This window comes from Rhinolophus sinicus, linkage group LG06, assembly GCF_036562045.2.
Source record: "Rhinolophus sinicus isolate RSC01 linkage group LG06, ASM3656204v1, whole genome shotgun sequence".
Lineage (NCBI taxonomy): Eukaryota > Metazoa > Chordata > Mammalia > Chiroptera > Rhinolophidae > Rhinolophus > Rhinolophus sinicus.
Genome location: NC_133756.1, coordinates 25958379 through 25979662, shown reverse-complemented (window position 1 = coordinate 25979662; position 21284 = coordinate 25958379). Strand labels below are relative to the sequence as shown.

General features: G+C 41.6%; 1 protein-coding gene across 12 annotated transcripts in view; it reads left to right on the top strand.

The window, feature by feature from the left end:
* DAB1 (DAB adaptor protein 1) overlaps positions 1-21284 on the top strand; it is a 1100137-nt gene that overhangs the window by 691412 nt on the left and 387441 nt on the right. The window contains exon 1 of one of the 12 annotated variants that reach the window (XM_074334773.1): positions 14913-15377. The exons of 7 other annotated variants lie outside the window; for them this stretch is intronic. The gene's annotated coding sequence lies outside the window, so the exon portion shown is untranslated. Of the gene's footprint in view, positions 1-14912; positions 15378-15462; positions 15639-21284 lie in introns of those variants that run through there. 4 more of the 12 variants (XM_074334771.1, XM_074334775.1, XM_074334770.1 and 1 more) reach the window with 4 other exon arrangements.

The following is a 21284-nucleotide window of genomic DNA, read 5'->3' as shown; positions in this document are numbered from 1 at the left end:
TATGCGGGGAAACAGCCCATTTAAACCCATCATTAGAGACTCCTCAAGTGGAGTTATCCTTAAGTCAGAAATGAGGTGGGAAAGACCGTAGTTCTGCAGTAAGTTGGTTTATCCTATGCATGTTAATATACTTGGGGGTAAATTCTTAAATGAAGAGACAGAGCCTCATAAGCTGCTTAAATGTTTGCATGCCAGTAATTAAATCAAGTAAACTGTAATAGGAAATGTCTATCTAATGTTGACGTTCCCTATTGGGTACTTAGAATTTGAATGGATAAAACTTTTTTTATCTTATAATTCTCAGGAATTAGCTCAATATCTCATTATCAGTGCAGACCTACACATACTAACTAGTTTAATGACATTGATCGCTGGAGTCTTTCACTAAAGACAACAACATACCATGTTGTTTTTATGATCCTAATGATTTTTATTAGCGTGATGGAATGGCACTTAGGGAAGATACTTTACTAGATGTTGGTATAGGAATTACAAAAATAAATGCAATTTGCATCAGCCTGAGCTTGCTTGTGACTTCAGGCAAGTCAGATAACCTCTCTCATTTATAAAACAAGAAATTTGCCTAGTTTAGTCATTATGTGTATCTCGCGTATTTAAGCTCTGAAATGTTATATACTATGTTTTTATAAAATGAGTTCCAATGCAATAAAATTTAATAAATAATTTTTATAGAGTGTCCTATGTTCTAGTCATGGTAGTAAGTTCTCGTATGTAATGATGAATGTGTGTGACTTGTTCCATGAATGCTCACTCATTCATTCATGCCACACAATTACTGTTCTGTACTAGGGATGTGTAGGTCACTATATTCATTTCCTAGGGCTGCCGTAACCACAAGTTTGGGTGGCCACGAACTTGGTGACTTAGAACAGCACATATTTATTCTCTCAGAGTTCTGGTGGCCAGAAGTCCAAAACCAAGGTGTCCATACAGCTGTGCGTCCTCCAAAGGCTTCGGGAAGAATCCATTCCTTTCGTCTCCTGGCTTCTCATAACTGCAGACGTCCCTTGGCTTGTGGCCACATCACTCCAATCTCTGCCTCTGTGATCACATCACCTCCTTCTCTGCGGCTCCTCTGTGTCTATCTTATAAGGATGCTTGTAGTTGGATTTAGGATTCACCTGTGTAATCCAGGATTATCTTCTTGTCTTAAGATCCTAACCTGAGAGGCAAAGACTGCAAAGATTCTTTCCAAGTAAAGTGAAAAATCGTAGATTCCAGGGATCAGGATGTGGACATGTATTTTAAGGAACCACCATTCAACCCACTACAGTGACCAAACAAACACAAAGACAACAAGCAAACAAACACATTGCTTTGTCCTTGTAGATCTTAATAGTCTGCTGGGGGAAACAGATATTAAGCCAAACATAATGATAAAGTATTGTTATACTTTATATATAATTATAAATTATAATTGGGTCTATAAAGGTGCTTGAAAGATTTTAACCCGGAGGCCTCATTAAGGATACAGGTCTGATCTCTGACCAAGTGACATTTAAGGTAAGCATCATCGATGAGTGGGCTGGAATTGGGGCCTGGGGAAAAGCTGTTGGAGAAGTGGGGGAAGACCATTCCATGCAAACAGAACATTACTTGCACAGGCCTTGAGATGGTGACTTGTAGAAGTGAATGAAGGCTGTTGTGGATGAAGTATACTGAACAGGGAGAGAATAGCATGAGTTGAGCCTGGGTCAGATCATGGAGGGACTTGAAAGCCTTTATCAAGATTTTTGGAATCCTAAATACAATGAGAAACCATTGATATGTTTTAAATGGGGGGATCTGAACTGTGGTTTTTTAAAATGTTACTAAGGCTAATATTTGGAACCAGTGTTATAGGGAAGCAAGAGTAAAAATAGGGGGAGAGGAAGCTAGGCAAGAGACGGCTATGGCTTGCTCCAGGGTGACGGCAGGAAAGATGATGGAAGTAAATGGGTTTGAGTTACATGTTGGAAGTAGAATGAGCATGTATTGGAAAAAGACTGGCTATAGGGAAATGAGGCCTAAGGAAGCTTCAAGGATGGCTTTCAGTCTTCTGAGAAGCATAGGCATTAAACAAATGACCATGATAGAGAGACTTGTATAGTGATTAAATAATACAGATGAGAGAAACGATGGTGCCTGGAACAGGGTTGAGATGGAGTGGGGTGTCAGGGTTTGAGCTGGGCTTCAAGGAATGTTAATTAGGTTAAATGGTAGAGGGCACATTTTACACAGAGGAAGAAGAAGAAGGGAAAAACTCCAGAGACACGAAGATGTATGATGTGTTCAGACAACAAGGAGGACCCCCTAAAGGGAAATATGCAAGTGACTGGTTGTGTCCCTAACAGGATCTCTCTTTAATGTCCCTGTTTATTATGGTCCTTTGTTTATCTTGATCCTTCTTATGACATGGCCTTCCTACAGTGAACCCATTTGAATTGAGTGTGGCCATCTCAGATTATGCCACTCAACCAGGAACTATAGACCCTATGTCCCTAAACTGCATAAACATGATTGAGTTAATCCAGATAGGGAAGATTTCCAATAACTAGATGACTTTTTTTTTTTTTTTTAGAATTTGGCAAGATGTGTCAGCTTTCTTCTGGAACTAACATTGTGTGCCCATGATAGACTTGTCTAATTTTTATTTTTAAATGAATACTCAAGACTTCAGACTCCTATTCACAGAGTTCAAGGGTAGTGTTGGTTGGGTAAGGGTGTGCTTCAGCAGAAAGTAGGAGAAGGAGCAGAAGGAAATACCTGAAGTAAGGGTGGACTGGATATGTTACTCCACCTTCTTTCTGCTATCAGAATGATGTGTCTACTGAAAAATTTGATCCTATCCCTCAAATGTTCAAAACGCTTTGGTAATTTTCATTCACCAGCATCAGTTTCCAAAATAGTTTACACTGACACACATGTGACGTTCACAGGAGCAGCACTTTTCTATGGGTAATACATAGAGTCATTGACATTTCTGGGCATACCAGCTGTATCGCTACCATTTTTCTTTTACTCAGGAAAACATATGGGAATGCAAAAGCATGAGAGTAACATTTTTATCTTGAATCTTAACCTTGAATCTTATGTGCTATAATATACCATCCAAGTAAATATTTGCACACATGAGGAATTTTATAATCAGTGACTATTGGTTGTAGGGAAAACAAGCTCTCTCAAATAACAAAATATGTACCAATGTCTCAATGCTTATCTAGCATCATCACTAAGGTCATTATTTTAGGAAGTTTGAATACCAGGATTGACAGTGGTGTTGCCAAAGCCTTTCATGACTATGCTCTGGAATACAGGTGCTTATTATCCCGAGGATCACTTTTCTAGAGACAGCTGAGTGAACCAAAGAGAGAGATCCGTGTCCAAATTAAAGATTACTACTGCAACCTCTACTACTGATAGCCAGGTTAAGTTTCAGAGAGTTAAGTTTGTGAACTCCACCTATAAAAAGTGCTACATACCAAATTGCTGAATATCACTATGGTCACCTTTGAGGTACTCCCCATGGAAAGCTATGCACTGATGCCAGCGCCTAATCCACCCTTCAAAGCAATTTTGAAACTCTTTTTCTGGAATGGCCATCAGAGCTGTCGTCGTATTACCCTTGATGTCCTGAATGTCATCAAAATGCCTTCCTGTCAATATTTCCTTTATCTTCGAGTAAAAAAAGAAGTCATTGGGGGCCAGGTCAGGTGAGTAGGGAGGGTGTTCCAATACAGTTATTTGTTTACTGGCTAAAAACTCCCTCACAGACAGTGTCGTGTGAGCTGGTACATTGTTGTGATGCAAGAGCCATGAATTGTTGGCGAAAAGTTCAGGTCGTCTAACTTTTTCACGCAGCCTTTTCAGCACTTCCAAGTAGTAAACTTGGTTATCTGTTTGTCCAGTTGGTACAAATTCATACTGAATAATCCCTCTGATATCAAAATAGGTTAGCAACACCGTTGCAACAAGTTCATGAACTTAATTGTCAGACCTCATATATCAAGTACTATGACAAAAATGTACAAAAGTTATCTTATTCAAGAATTAAAATAGACACTAAAGCCAGCTGTTATTACATCGATTTTATAGGAGAGATTAGTGCAGTTGAGAGTTAAAGAATTCACCCAAATTCACATCAACATAGTGTTGGAACTAAGATTAGAAATGAAGCTGTAGTTCAAAATTACATGCTCTTAGTCCCTATTCATGCTTTATTCTATATTTATAAACATACAATAATGCTGCTACTTGGCACACATGTAGGAAAGACTATATTTCTAATTAGCCTGGAGATACCGCTGGAGAACAACAATAGCAATAAGACACTCTGACCATGTCTTATCTGCCTAAGAACAGGAAGTCAGATAAGAGCCATGGAGATTTTTGCTTTAGCTTCCTTTGACAACCTACCCAAACCACACTCCTCTCTTCCTTTCATCTTTTCCTACTTCTTCCCTCCCCACTTCCTCCCTCCCTCCTTTCCTTCCTTCCTTCTTTCTTTCCCCTCTTCTTTCTTCTCTATTCTGTCATCCACTCTACTGTCTCTTCACAACTCCTAGTCAATTTGTGTTCTAAGCATTCCTGATTATAAGGATTTTCCATCTCTTAATAAGGTGCTCCTCATATACTTTTGACCGATGGCTGTTCAATGGTGGAATGACAACCACATAGGCTAAATCATCCTCGGTATTAGTGCAGTGATAGGTGTTGCATACATCTCTTTCTCTCTGCTGTTTATAAGGAGCTTACATCTACCCTAAGAGATTACAGTCTCTATGGGGGATCCAGACAGGTGAAAAATGGCTACAACACATGGCAAGGATCAAGATTGTAAATAGACACAACATACAAAGGAAGCAGCAGAGAGAATGAAGGAGGGAGAGCACTTCATTTAAGTCCTGCAAACTGGGAAGCATTTCAGTAAGCTGGAATAGGGCAGGGTAACCCTGGAGAAGGAAATAGCATAAGCAAAGGAATGGAGGCAAACATGCAGGTGTGGTCAGGAAAAGATCCGTCATCTGCTGTGATTTGACCGAGGGTATATATATGAGGATGCTGCTACAAGAAGATTGTAACATGAATTGGGGAAACAAAGAGAAATGAACTTTTTTTTTAAATCACTAAAGGAAACTTCTAATCTATGTGAAATTCCAGCGCTGTATGTGTTGAAAGGCGCTCCTGCTCCTTCACTTCCATCCTCATTTTTATTGATGTCATAATTACCATTATTAAACTTTATGATTATGTAGCTTTTTTTTACAATTTCTCATTCATGACTTCATTACATATTTAAAACCTCTTCACCGAGTTGATGGCACAGTTTTGATAGGAAGTAACAAATAGTGCTGGCTTATATGATAAAAAGATATATTGGCTCGTGTTATTGTTAAGGTAATGGCTTTAGGCAATGACTCAGTGATGTGACCGGATGTGATTTCTTTTGGTATCTTGGCTTTGACCTCTTTGGGTCCAGCTTTACCGTAGACCTGTTACCTTTAGGAGCATAGCTATTGCTTCCTGGGCTACAGGCTATTTTTGTCACAGTATATCCAGTACAAATCTGAGTGGACAAGGTTACGTTCTCTGCCAACTCCTGATTCAACCACTCTGGTCAAGGGGATGGAGCGCATTTACTTGCTTAGCTTAGGTCATGTTCTCCAACCCAGAGCTGAGGGTGGTGTCAGCATCTGAGAAATCACGTACTTCCCCAAATGGGAACTAGGGTGTTTAGGAAGGGAGAAATGGGGTGGGTGTAGGTGGGATAAATGCTAAAGAGGAAACAAAAGAAGATCTTCTAGAGAAACATAGGTACTTTTACTACCATTTTTTAGCTGAGGAATGGAAGTTCGTAGTTCTCTTAGTTGGACAAAGATGAAACTTCCTCTAAGTAGATCATATATGTCAAGAGAAAAAATTACCTATACTGTATATGTCATCATAGAAATCCAGAAGCTGAAGGGATGTTACCATCCCCTTTGGATAGATAGGACAGAGAAGTGCCATGGGCTATGTCCCTGAGCAAGCTGTTTCATTTATTTTAACTTCATTTTCTCCTCCCCCACTCTCCCTCTTCCTCCTCCTCCTTCATGTCCTTTTTTTCTGGAAGACTAGAGATAATAGTAGCACCTATTTCACAGGGTTGTTAGGAAAATTAAATGAGACATTTACAAAACTCAGGTGACCAAATGTCTTTCCATTCATTATGTGTTTAATCCTTGAAACATCCAGGGAAAGTAGCTGAGGGCGTTCAGCCTAAGAGATGAAATTACTGAGGCCTAGTGTGGTGTTAACCACAGGAAAAACCAAAGCGAAGTCTTGTGAGTCCAAGCCTTCCCCACTCTCTTTCCTCTGAACGGTGCTGATTCCTAACGAGGTCCCAGCTCTCTCTCTTGCCTTGCCGTGAACAGGACCCACACTGAGGGAACGACACATGCAAATTATTATTAGCATGAAAATGGGTAATTACTATTTTTTTATATTTGCATCATCCCAGATGATCTCTGCGTTAGACATTCTTTAGCAATGAACGGCTGAACTAAAGGGCTTGCGGTTCATTCAGACCATCATTACTTCTGAATAAGAAATTCATTTACTGTTGCTCATGTTGCTTAAACAATGCAAAGCAAAGAGAGACTACAGAGCCATCCTCGCCTGTAAGGGCTGGGACAGAAGCTGGGAATCACCTAGGCCGACCTTTTAATTTACACATGAGGGAAAGATGGGCCAGAATAGGGAAGGTCACTCAATTAATTAGTGGCAGAGCCAGGGCTAAAACCCATTTTCTTTACTTCTATGCCTAAGTCTTGTCATTAAAACATGAATGCTGATCATCTGACTCCTATGTGGTCAGGAATTACCTGATAATTTTAAAATACATTGAGGGCATAGGAAAGATAGACAGACACTTAATGTGCTACAGGTTCCAAAATGAAAATACATTAAAAATCCTTCACAAATTCCCTTGTGTTGTATTAATTTTATCTTCCAACTTCTACAATACACATGTGGGGGAGAAAAATGGTTATCTGTATATATTGAATCCAGTCTCATTTGAGTCCTGCTAATGTAAAGGTATGAACTAAAAACATTTCACATTAAAAGAGAGCAGAGCAAATTGCTTATGGTAACCATTGCACAATGAAGGAACACAATGAAGAATTAAAGTTCAAATTACTTATCAGGTCTCTTCCATTTTCTAAGTTTTTAAAGTAGAAAATTGCACAGTATAATTACAGTAAGTTAATTTGCATTCATATTACAATTCAATGAGCAATTACATTCTTTTTTATTTTAAAAACATATTTTATAAAGTGTGATTTGCATCAGTATGTTTCCAGGAAAGAGTGGCAACTTTTTCCTTATGTGGTTTTCATACAAATTAAACCATGCAGGGCTGTCTGGTATAGAGTTGGAGTCTCTTATTGACTTTTGGGGAAATGTTTGAAGCGTGACTATGTTTTCAGAGCTTTTGAATAAGAGCTCTTGAAGGAATTGTAGAATATTATGGTTTGGAAGGAAAATTTAAAGGTCTTATTGCTCAAGACACCTTTCTCCCATTCACTTTCACCATCTGAAGCTTGAGTTTCTCTAACGCGTCCCTGCCAAGCCACTATCCAACCTATATTTGATTAACGCCTATGTCAGGAAATTCTTGACCTTTTGATGACAACCATGTCATCATTGGATGGCACTTTCATGTGATGGAGGGTGCTCCATTTTGGTCTAACCATTCTTGCATGAATGTATTTTAAGAGATACTTTGTTACATGTGTACTGCTTTGGTAGTGCCATAGAAGACATAGAGCACGCTTTTCATAGTGAGCATGCACCATTTTATTCAGGACAGCCAAGATTGGCACAGATGTCTGTGTTGGGCCATAAAAGAGTGGTGCTCCGAAGGTTTGTGGGGACTGATCAGCTGCTCCACTTTCTCTGTGCCTGCTTTTTAAACAAAATATTTAAATAAAGATAAAATAGATATATATTGACATGCATAGATCTCTAAGAGTAGTTTGATCAGTCTGTCTTCTTTCACTCAATATATTTTTAAGATTCATCTATGTTGCTGCATAGATCAGTAGTGCATTTTGTTTCTTGCTGAGTAGTATTCCATTGTACGATATTCTATAATTTGTTTATCCATTCTGCTGTGGAAAGACATTTGTTTCCAGTTTAACCTATTATGAATAAAGCTGCTACAAAACTCGTGTGTGTGTGTGTGTGTGTGTGTGTGTGTGTTGTGTACATGTATTATTTCTCTCGGTACCTAGGAGTAGAATACCTGGAATATCTACAATTGCTCATAGGGTAAATGTATGCTTAACTTGATAAGGAAGTGCCAGGCAATTTTCCAAAATGGTGACACCATTTTACACTTTCAATGTATGAGAGCTCTATATCATCACCAATATTTAATACTATTGTCAGGTTTTCACATTTTAGCCATTTTAGTAGGTGTGAAGTAATATCTCATTATGGTTTTATTTGCATATTCCTTGTGATGTTGAAGACATTTTCGTGTGCTTACTGGCCATTCATGTATCTATCTTCTTTTGTAAGGTGTCAGTTCAAGTGATCTGTCCATTTTAATTATGTTGTTTATGCTTTTATTACTAATTAGAAGGAGTCCTTTAAATTTTCTAGATTCATGTTCTTTGTCAGTTATATGTATTGTGAATATTTTCTCTGGGTTTGTGGTTTACCATTAATTTTCTTAATGTCGTCTTTTGAGCACACATTTTAAATTTTGATAAAGTCGAATTTATGATTTTTTTCTTTTATATTGAATGATTTTTGCTTCCACCCTAAGAAATCTGTGCATACCTCCAAATTGTGAAGAAACTCTGTAAGATTCTTCTCTAGAACCTTTAGCTTTTAGCAATTATATTATGTATGATTATGTATGATTGGGGAAGGGGTTGAGGTTAAATTTTTTTCCCTTACATGTTTATACAGTTGTTCCTGTAGCATGTTTTAAAGACTTTTGTTTCCTCAATATATTGCATTGGATTGGTGTTAAAAAAAAAAAAAGTCAATTGACTGCAATGTTGATCTATTTCTGGATTCTCTATTCTGTTCCATCGTTTTCTTTTCATTTACATTTTAGTATTCGCTTATTACTTTCTTGGAAAGCAAACTGAAATTTTTATTAGAATTATGTTAAATGTATAGTTCAATTTGTAGAGAATTGACATCTTATTTTTTTTTCTTTTTTTTCTTTTTTTTATTAAATTTATTGGGGTGACAATTGTTAGTAAAATTACATAGATTTCAGGTGTACAACTCTGGGTGATGAACACACAATGGGATTTATAGATGATGTAATACAGAATTGTACACCAGAATTGATATCTTATTAGTGTTGAGTTTTCCAAACCATGAACATGGTATATTTCTCCATTTATCTGGGTCTTCTTTAATTGTTTTCATCAACGTTTTATAAGCTTTGGTGCAGAAACCTTGCACAACTTTTGTTTGACCTATTCCTAAGTATTTTGTGTTATGCTATTGTAAATGGTATTTCAATTTTTCCAGTTGTCTGTCTGACCAGTTGTATAACTTTCATTTAAATATTTAACCTCCTGAGTTTATTTCTAACCCACCTGCAAATATGAATTCATGTTTTTGTTAGAACAAGGCCAAGTATAAATATATACAAATAGCTTTTGGGGGTTCTTCAAGTATTAAATTGGATAACATATAGAAAGTTTATAATGCAATACTTGGACTATCTGACAGAATTCTTATGGTCAAAAGTGGGGAAAAAAACTTAAACGGCTTAAGTAACAGTGGGAATATTTTGGCTGATATAACTGAAAAATCTGGGTGGGACGATGGTAGTTGATTTCAGGCACGGCTAAACTAAAGCCTTTTAACAATGTCCTCATAAATCTCTATTTTTCTATCTCTTAGTCTTGTTTTCTTCTCTGTTAGTTTCATGCTCTGAAGGATTTTTCTTATGGAATGGGCTCCTGCAGATACAGGCTTAATATCTTTCCAGTTTCCAGTCCAGTGGTAAAGAGAAAGCATTTTTCCCAGTTGCTCTCGCAAAAGTACACAGGTTACCCATTTGACTTCCCTGAATTGTGGCCAAGAAATGTGTTGCACTGTCCATCTCTAGAGGTGAGGGAGGGAGAGTCCGTTCTACCAGAACTAACTAGAAAAAAGTATCATTCGTGGAGGACTTGTTCCTCAGAGAATGCTGGGCATTGTTTACAGAAGAAGGAGGAATGGCGCCAAGGAGGCAAAACAAACAAACAAACAAAAAACAACACAGTAGTCACCAAATACATGGCAGCTGTGTCACATGATGTGCTGATTCTTCTCTGCCCTGAGACTCCCTAGGCATCAGAAATTCAGTCATTTTCTGGTACTTTTAGTCCACTCCTATTTTCAAGTACAAACATCCCCTTAATACCACTTTATGAGTGAAAAAATTGGGGGTTTGTATTGGGACTTATGAGCCCTTTGACAATCACTTTAACTCTCCACTTTGTTTCTACTGTGCATTTAGCTAAAAAGAGCAGACTGCTGGCATAAATGCAATTGCAGTGTTGCTGCTCTCCTCCACGCCCCCCTTGGAAAAATAAAAGGACTGTTATTTATAGGGACTGTAAACCAGAGTCAAGTTTAGTAATACTGCCACACAACCTTTCCCTGGAATCAAGCAAGGCCAGTATCATAAAAGAAGGGATCTTCTGCTTTGATGAAGCCACATAGAAATTTTTTTTCATTGCTTTTATGACCTCAGAAGAGAACTAGAAATTGTAGTTTACTTGTTTCTACAGCAGACAAGAAAAGTATCTGAAATGTGGATAATGTAAGGTTTGCAAAATATTTTTCCTGCTTTTTTTTTTAAACTGGACTCCTTTACTTTCACACTAAATTCAAAAAGTCTTGAACATGGCAAGCCAGACCCCTTTCTATTTGTTTATGCTGTTTTTCTAGAGTCAACTACAGTCATCCGCCAGAGAATAATTTCTTCTGTGCTTTTGCACATTCTCTTTTCTTTGCCTGAAATACCCTTCCCTTCTTCATCCGGTTACTCCTTATCTTTCAGGGTGATATAACTTCTTTTGTGAGGTCTTCTTAACATCCTACCCTGGGTTTAATACCCCTACTGGATGTACCCCTAGCATCCTGTACTTAGCACTATCATGGACAGCATTTATTGCAACGCAACATGGTGATGTGTTTCCTTCACGTGGCTATGGGTTGTTGGAGAGTAAGATTTTTGGTGTGTTTTTCTCTGCCCATACCTGACATTGTGTCTGGTATAGAGTAAGGGATCAGTAAATATTTTTTGAATAAGTGAATACAATCTGAGTTTGAACATGAATTTGAATGAAAGGGACTGTGAGAAACTTACACCTTTGGTATTAACCTTTGAAATTTTGTGTGTTCTATATGTTAGTATATTTTGAACACATGCTGTCTCTAATAAGCTTTGTAAAAATGTTCCTTATGAACATTAATTTTTTATTAATTTGAAAGCTTTATGTTTATAGAAATATTAGCATATTTGTGGCATATGCAAGCACTATAAACTATTTAATAAATGGTGGCTATATAATAATTTGGGTTTGAAACTCCCAGAGCTTACAGCACAAATTCATTTTATTATACTCCATCCAATGGAAGGTATATTTGAAACAAATGTAGGAATAAAGAGAATTTTAAATCATATAGGATACACAAAACAGGCTACTTTGCATTGCTTTCTTTGGAGGAGTTACTGCCAGTGGGATTTAAGATTTCTGACATTTGGTTTTGCTTTCAGTGATGGGTCAGTTTCAAACAGCACTTAAATAGGCAGCCCTTCTGAATATCTTGAGAATCAAGAGCATAAGGATGAATTATGAGAATTCAATAAAACTCCTTTTGCCATCTGCATGCTATCCATGCCCATGTTTTTTATTCAGTTGACACTGAGCTTCTCAAAAGCAGGATCTGTTTCTGATTTATCATCATTATGTCCAATGCCTAGCACAGTGCCTGATACATAGAATGGACTCCATAAATGTTGTTGTTGACTTAAAATTAACTAGTTTGGAATTATTCTGGAAAGAGAACCAAGGCATAGTATGTGACTTATTCTGTTCTCACCATGTCCAATGCATTATCTCATTTAAGGCTCACGGCAATCGCATGAAGTAGGTGTCTCACAAAGTAGGTATCACCATTGTAGAATTTAGAATTTTGAAGTTCAGAGAGGTAAGTAACTTGTCAAAGTTGATGCAGGCCCATCAGCTTCCAGTCTGTATTCTAGCCAGTGCACACCATGAGAGTACCTCTCTCACTGGGCTATCAGGAAGGTTCAATGATTAAGATACGGAAAGGACCCAGAAGGATGCCTGGAACATAATAAGCAACATATACATCTTTGCTGTGCTCATTACTTTGTTGTTTCTCAGAGTAGATGGTAAAAGAAAGCACATGGATTTTTTTCGTATGCAAAATGTAATACAAATGGCACTGTTATTTAAATGAGAAGAAAAAATACCGTAAATTTGAGATGACGTGTTACTTGACATGTTTAGCATAAGTTAAAATAGTACTACTTCAAAATTTGGTTTGGCTTAACCCAAAAGACTATTAGGTCCTTGGGCAGCTGTGTGTAGTTAGAATCTACATATTATGCTTTCTTCCAGCCTGGAGTTGAGAACAGCTGCAGCTTGTTGCCCCTGTTGGATTTAATGGGAATTTGCCCAGTTTCCATAGTGGACCATGTCCAGCACTGAATAGAAATAGAGTTTTACATGAGCCTGTTCCATTTCTATTCCTCTTCCAACTCAGTGTTCCACGCTCCCTTCAGTGTCTGTTATCATAATGTCAATTGAAAACAGAACAAGGTGGAAGAGGGATGACGGCAACAACTCTCACATGCGGGATATTAAAATGGATGTCAATGGTTTTTATGTTCCCTGGCTGTCCTCTGAAGCATGGAGAAACTTTGGATTTTTGTTTGTTTGTTTTTTGGTAGAGTCAATGAAAAGTTAGACCTCTGTTTGATCATCTAGAGTTTGACATTTGCCCCAGCTACTGGAAGTGCATCATAGTTTTCTACACGCTTTCCTCTTATTTCAACCAAGTCTTTGTGATTGGTCTATGTTCCCTGGTGTTTTTGTTTTTATTTCTGTTTTTTTTTTTTTTTTTTTTGGTATTGAGTTCAGATTCCTGATGCCTGTCTTTACAGATGAGGAAGCTGAAGTATTTTATTAATCTTATTAGAGTTGGCTGGAGAGCCTGAACTTCCTACTAAATGAATCTTAAGTGTTCAATAGTAACTCTTGGGGCCAGCCCGGTGGCTGAGGCAGTTAGAGCTCCGTGCTACTGACTCCGAAGGCTGCCGGTTCGATTCCCACATGGGCCAGTGGGCTCTCAACCACAAGGTTGGCATTCAATTCCTCGAGTCCGGCAAGGGATGGTGGGCTCCGCCCCCTGCAACTAAGATTGAACACAGCACCTTGAGCTGAGCTGCCTCCCAGATGGCTCAGCTGGTTGGAATGCGTCCTCTCAACCACAAGGTTGTCGGTTTGATTCCCGCTAGGGATGGTGGGCTGTGCCCCCTGCAACTAGAAACTGGTAACTGGACCTGGAGCTGAGCTGCGCCCTCGACAACTAAGACTGAAAGGACAACAACTTGAAGCTGAATGGCACCCTCCACAACTAAGTTTGAAAGGACAACAACTTGACTTGGAAAAAAGGCCTAGAAGTACACACTGTTCCCCAATAAAGTAAAAAAAAAAAAATGTTGTGAATAAAAATAACTCTTGCCATTCTCTAGAACATTGAAAAAGTCGGAGAGACTTGAGCCAGTTTTGTGGTACCCACCATTAGATTTGCTGGTCACACCCAGGAGTCAATAGAAACAGTTATATCAAGGGGGACACCTCCCTCCCACCTTGCTGGGAGTGTCCTCTGATCAAGGATTTCCCCAAGATTGTATCCTGCCAATGACCTCACACGTTTTTCTTGTCTCTGTGTAAATTGCTATCTTTTCAGGAGGTGCATGACAGCCTCCATACACTGGGGCCTCCATTTGTACAGAAGTTGTTATTACGGAATAAGTTTAATGGGTCGTGAATTTTGTGGTGAAAAGGAGGGTCTCTCGATGACTTTGCATGTACAAGGCACAGACCTATTGGCTCCACAAGGATTGCATTAGGCTAAATATTTTTAGCCCATTGACTCTAGAGGTAATAACCCTAAATGCTTCATTAAATTTTCATGGGTGAGTGACAGAAGCTATAAGGGAAAAAAAACAAAACTCAAATCCACCACATTAGCTTTATTATTACACAGCTGGAGGACAGGAAGTGTGGCCCGTACAAAGGATAAAAATAAACTTTTTGAAGGACAGTTTCCTGATTCTTCCTTTTCCATGACCTGCTCCAATGGGTCAGCACTTGACCTGATATGTTTCCTCCCACACCTGGCATTTTGCCCTCTGGAGGCCAATATACCATAACAAGCATTTACTGGAGTTGAATCCAGTCTCATGGTAGAAACATTTACAGACCGACATAATATTTTCTGCCACTTATTGAACTTTTGTAAACCAGGACCAGAAGTAGGGACCTGGGGTCTTCTCCCAAGCGTGTTCTAATCTGAGACTCGTCCTCTCCTAGGAATTTTAAGTAAAGGAGTGGGGAGGCTGGGTAGGAAGGGGCGAGTTGGGGTTTACCTGGGGCCTGCATACTTTCAGTTGCCTGAGTCCCTGGACTGATGAAAACGTGACAGATGCAACCCTCTCCTCCACCCAACTTTGCGTGGGAAGTTGCAGCGAAGACCAGAGCTGCCAAACCACATTTGGCCGCTGGGAGTTAGCGCCCCCTCCTGCGCGGGGGCTACATGTCCTTGCCGAACCTCGATTCTAGTTCTCACCCACTGGCGCTCTTTGTATCTAGGTGTGCCTGTGTTTAGAGGTTTGGATCAAAGAGTAGCCCTAGATGAAAATGAGGGAGGCCTGGCGAGGGCTGCTGCTGGTGCTGGTAGTGGTGATGGTAGCGAAAACACTGGATACTTTCTGAAACCCGAGTCTGGTAGTTTTCTCTCCCTCTCTCCCCCACCCGCTCTCCGCTGGCACAGCCGGGGTTGGGTACCCTGTGCTCTCTGCTCCGCTCTCCCCCTCCACGCCGGGATGGGGAGTGAGTGCAAGGGCTCCAGAGGCGCGACGGCGAACCGCGGCGCCCCCGCTCGCTCGCTGGCTCGCTCTTCCTCCTCCTCGTCGCCACCGCGACTCGGCTAAACCCTCGGAGTGCGCTCGGGCAGCGCAGAGAGCGCCGGGTGGGAGCGAGAGCAGCAGCCGCAAGGCTGGGACAAGGGGCGCGCGGCGGGCACCCAGGAGGCGGCGGCGGGGTTGCCAGCAGGTGAGCAGCGCCCACGGGCGCCCCGTGGGCGTGGGGCAGGAGGGGCTGGGGCTGCAGGAAGAGGCGGGTCTGCACACAGGGCGGTCTCCTCCCCCTGCTCTGACGCTGGGCCGTGGCTCTCGGGGAGGATGGACCGAGCTCCGTGATCGCCGGGGCTTCCCCGGGCTGGAGAGCGTGCCTGAGTGCTGCCGCCCGCCGGGCATGGGGAGCCGCTTCCCGTGCGGCTGCGGCAGCGGCGGAGGATGCTCGCGGCAAGCCGAGGTGAGGTGCGGCGGCGGCAGGAGTTCCGTGAGGACCGGAGTTCGGAGCGGGCAGTTGCCTGGCGGGCACAAGGCGCGGGGACACCCAGGGCACCCCTCTCAGGAGTTTGGTTAGGGGTACCGCGGGGACAGCGACTGCAGTCTTCTGCCCGCTCCCTCCACTTACCGGGGGAAAGGGGCGACCTCTGAGCCTTCTTTCTGCGTCTCCACCATAACCCACAATCTCCCTACTTCTGACCACTCGCGGTCCCCTCTCCAGACCTCACCCCAAATACTTGTCTGTCTCCGGGACCCCTTGCAACCTCATTGCTTCTACGCTCCAGTCTCTACCGAACCACGGACCTCCGTTCTCCCACTCCAAAAGCTACCGGGTGTTCTCGAGCCCTTCTCCCTCCTTCGCTGGCGGCGTCCCGGGGCTGGAGCCTCTTTCTTACTCAGCCGAACCCAGTTTTCACTTCCCTACTCTTCCGCGCGCCGCGGTTCTGCCCCGACCTGTGGAAAAATCGGATGTACCCCAGGAACCCCTACCCTTTCGCAGGCACCGCTCAGAGCTAGAGCCCGCGTCTCCTCTGACTCCAGCCCTTCTCCGGGTTCTCCTCCCCTCCTTTCCACTCCCCAGGCGCCCTGCCACCCCAATGGGTGGCCTCCCCAACCCGCACCGCTTGCTTTTCTGTGCTCTAGACTCGAAGCTCTGCCTCGGATGCAGAGCTCAGGGTTTTCTTTCTTCTTTTTTTTTCTTTTCTTTTACCTACTGGGGAAACTTTAAAACCTCAAGGTTTGGCTCTTAAGGAAGCCCTAAAAAGAGGACTCAGTCGCCAAGAAAACCTGGAGTCAGGGAGTCAGAGATGAGGGGAGTTTGTGTCGCGCCGTCGGAAAGGGGTTTTGAGATGAGGGTACACAGTACATTTCAAAACGGCTGTGGTTACTGTCGCCCGGACTCTCCTTCCCGTCTGCCTTCGTCCTGCAGAGTATCATTATGACCCCTGGTGGGAGGGCGCATCTTTTTTCTGCTCTTGTTAAAACGCCTTTGTGTGGGTGGGTGCTGGACCGGACGCGGGATGGTGCGGGGTTGGGAGGCGCAGGGCACCCGGGAAGGCTGCTTCCAGGGGCTGCTGCCACTTAGCTCCTGCACAGCTCCCTCCCGACCCCGCCAGACTGTGTATGTTTTACTCCCTGTAAACTCCCCATCCACCCCCAACTGCATCACACAAGTCCTCATTGTTGGGGGTTTGCCTGGGCACTTCCGCCTGGGCTGGGAGAGTCTAAAGGAATGGGATGGGGGTGGGGAAGCCCGGGGCGCTCGGCGACAGCAGTCTGGCATTCGCTGGAGGCTTGGCGGTGGTGGAGTTGCTGAGAGCGCCGCGTCGCGGGCATCTGTGCGCTCCAGCGTGTGTCGGCGAGGGTGGGGTGCGTGCCCGCGTAGGTGGGTGCCTGCGGGTGCGTTTGGATGCTGGCGCACGCCTGAGCTTAGCTCTTTAGAAAGGGGCGAGTGCAAAGCTTGCGGAAGCCAGCGGGCCTTTTGCTGCCCCGGAGCTGGGTGGGCCAGCGAGTCCTCCGAAATGGATGCTACAGTGCCATCCTCTTTAGCGAGTTGCCGGGACCGAAGGAGGAACCTCTGTCGCTTGTTCCTCCCTTCTGCTCCCCTCCTGCTGGCCATTTCCAAGTACTTTCACAATGTTGATGGTTTTGAATAAAGGCCTTGTGGGGGTTCCGCTGACACTTCATAATACTTAACATTTTTTCAAGTAATCATATAAAGGTAGCTTACATTCAGACCCCCCTTATTATCGGGTTCAGGTTTGTACATTTATGTGCCAATTATAGGTCTTCAGGAAATCCATAACGCGATAAACCATCCCCACCCGCTGAATTAGCACCCATTGTTTTTATTAGCTCAGTGATGAGTGATTCTGGACGGAACCCTGAATTGCCCAGGCTTGAAGATAGATGTGCATGGAGGGGAGAGATGGAGTGAAGCAGGGCACGCTCCACAGCACCTCCCCCCCCCCACCCCCATTCCATGTCTCTTTCACTTCCTATCCTGACAAGGCTTGGAGACAATTCTGGAATCTAAAAGGGATCAGAGATTTTCTTGATTTCCTATTGAGAAGGGCGACCTAATCAAAGCTGTATAAAAGTCAACTTCGAAGCAATCAGAAATTGCTGATGTCTTTGATTGAAACCCCAGCATTCAAATGGAGTTTTGAAGAACTCCCAGACATGGCTTTTGAAGTGCTATTGTTCTTTTCCCTACACAGAGGCCCTCTCAAAGGTTTAGGAAGTTCAAAATGCAGTGATTTGAAAGACTGACATTGTAACTATTTGGCAACTCGGAGAGGATCAGCAGGGATGAGAGAAGAGGCCGAGGTGGGAAGTGCAAACGTGTGGTTACTATCTTCTTGGGAACAGTGCCGCTATCAAGTGGGAATTCAGTCCTTCACATCAAGTTGGCAATTAAAGCTCTTCCCAAAGCAGATTTAGAAGATGATTTTTAGTAGTTTTTCGTTTCTTTCTTTTTTTTGGTGGTTTGCTTAAGGTCTGAATAGGCATATCTGAAACATTTAATCATGTTCATTGTATTCAACAATAAAATCTGAATAAAAATTACTTATTGTTGATGAAGCTCATCTCTCAAGCTGTTTCACAGTATGTTTCATTTGCAAGAGATACCATTGTGTGAGGCTGCTGGGAAGAGATGGTATCACTTATTGTTCATTTTCTCCCAAAGCCAGAGAAGAATATATGCTTCTTCACTCCCCTTTGCCCTCTAAAATAATTTTTCTTAAATGGGTGGGTGTTTGGCATGGTACTCGATAGTACCCATCTTCAGCATAGCATTTGGTGGGTTTTGGATGCCTGAAGCTACCCTGCAGGCAGATGAAGAATCTCACTGAGGCAGCATTTCATTTTGATAATTCACTCAAGTCAAACTTTTTTTTTTTTTTTTGCTGGGCTTTAATCCTTCTCTCAAAGTAATAAAGCTAACAAAGCAAGAAAATCACAGTTTATGTCTTTTAGATGACACTTTTAAAAATTGCAAAAATCTTGTCAGGAATGTTAAATGTTATTTAGGGCTTACTGTGACAAAGAATGTTCACCAGTTAAGGGATTGAGGGAAAATCCTCTCAGAATCTCAGTTTCATCATTTACAAGACAGGAATAATATTATCCAACTTGTGGATCTTTGAGCAATTTTATGGGGGAAAAAATGTCTCATTGGGTTCTTTGGCACATGGCAGGATTTCAGGAGAATGGTAACTTTTAGTGGTAAAGAGCATGGGATTCTGCTAAGGAGAGAGGGTGGCATTTGGAATTGGAAGGCCTGGGTCGAATCCCAGTACTTTCTGACTTTATGATGTTTCACAAGTCACTGCTCTTATTAACACGTTGCGTTCGGCGGGGTTTAAATCCCTCGTGAAGATTCTCGTGATCCGTACGCAACATGTTAATAAAAATAAGAATAATTTACCTTTATGGAGTACTTACTAAGAGTCAGGTACCCTTTTAAGCACTTCGCAAGTATTAATTTATTTAATCTTGAACTAACCCTAGGAAGTGGATACTTATATTCTCCTTCCCATTTGATAAGGAAACTGGGGCACAGAGAGAGTTGGTAACTGGCCCAAGGTCACACAGCAAGTAAGGTATGGAACTGGGATTTGAATATAAGCATTCTGGTTCCAAGATCTATTCTAACCCTGGCCTTATGTTGCCTCTGAGAGGGAAGGTGATCTCGGCTATCTCCCATGGGAGTTGTAAAATTTAATGAGGATTAATGGAATAGTTAGACCTCCTATAGGAGCAAACTACAGGTTGTTCCCAATTTCATGTGCTGACAACACAAAATGGGTGTTCCTCTTTTGCCAACAGGGCACTGGGCTGCTGGTTGACATTTTGAACACTTATGACAAGTATTGGTCAGTATTGATTCACATCTGTCTACTCTGTTAAAATCGTCATTAATCAAGTATGCAGAGATTGCATTACTGCTATTATCTATTACCAATCTTGGTAAACAGAGATTCTTAGAATTAAAAGGTGGCATAACAGGCGATTACAAGTCTGGATTTGGGTGCTAGACTGCGTGGGTTCAGACCTCAGCTCCTGCCAGGTATGTGGCCTTGACCAACTTATCTCACTTCAATTTTCTTTATAATAAAATAACAGCACCTGCCACATAAGATTGTTTTGAGGATTACAGGACTTCACACAAAGTGCTTTGAACAGTACGTAGCATGTAATGTTACTTAGCTATTAATGCTATCCTTCAAACGAGATAAAAATCCTTCCCCTTGATTATAAAAAGTTTTCTGTTTGTCACTGGTATCCTGAGACTTCAGTATTCAGTATCTAGGTGTTTGTTTGTTTGTTTGTTTGTTTTGCTTTGTTTTGCTAAACAGAGGGTAGAGAGGAAGAGTTCTATTTCAGCCTTTGAGGCATAGGTTTTGTTGTGTTTAGCTTCCTGGAACTATTTCCTTGAACATTTTCCCTCTTTACGAAGGGAATTTTGAAGCACACATAATGCTAAAATCTCCAGGTCATTGCGCTTTTCAGCAATTACGTTCAGGGAAATAAAATGACTGTTTGATTAAATTCTAGAAGTGGACTAGTCACCTCTCCTAATTATAGATTGGAAAATAAAGCAGGCTTGGGGAGATACATACCTTCACAGCTGCGAGGCACTGTCAGAACCCAGAATTAGTGGACTGTTTGCCCAATGCTCCTTCCTCTGGACCAGATTATCTCTTACACCAGGACAGAGAAGTGGCTTGAAAACCTAAGTAGAACTTCGAGGTGGGGAGACTTTGCCAGACTAAGAGCAAGAGCCAGATGTTCTGTAATGAAAAAATAGTGTCCAGTAGGAAAAGAAAATCCCTCTTCTGGTAGTACTTTGTATCCATGAAAACTAGCTGAAGTCACTCTATGAAATGTGTAACAGGATATGAACGTGTGTTAAAAAAATATGTTAATGAATCACGTGCATTCTTCCCTTAGGTTGGAGAGCAAATGATCAGGTTTCTTTTTCTGTGAGATGCTCTTTGTATATTTCTTCCATTTAGTTCTCAGATATGGAAAGGTTTTGGTTCAGGAATCACAAAACTCCTCTGGCTTCTATTTCATGAAATATGCAGCATATTCTATTGGAAAGAAATTGCCAGCTTGCTTTTATTATTATTATTTTATTTGAACCTGACGTACAACCAATCTACAATGCCAGTGGGGGATTCTCATAAAGAGAAAAGAAAACAGAAATAAGATTCTGCTGAGTAGAAGAACTCACAGCTAAAATGATAAAAGTTCTGTGGTGGCAAAGTTGGGTTGTTTAGCTTAGGGGATAAAAAGGAGAGGGCGCTCTCAGACAGATGTGTCAAGAGTGAACCCAAGTCAGCTATGTGGACTGCCTACTGTGGGTCTTACAAAGTTACCAACCCCATGTATTGGCTCCAAGCTTCATACCAATTTCTGACTTTCTCTGTTGGTCAGTCTCTGTGTTTTTTGACTGGACTCATAATTTATCGGTTCACTATCCATCAGTTAAGCCATCCCTTCCTCTTCCTTTGTCTCTCCTTGTTTCTGTCTGAGTTTGTCTCTTTTTCAGTCTTTGTGTCTGTTTTCTTTTTTGTTTTGTTAGTCTCACAATTGACAA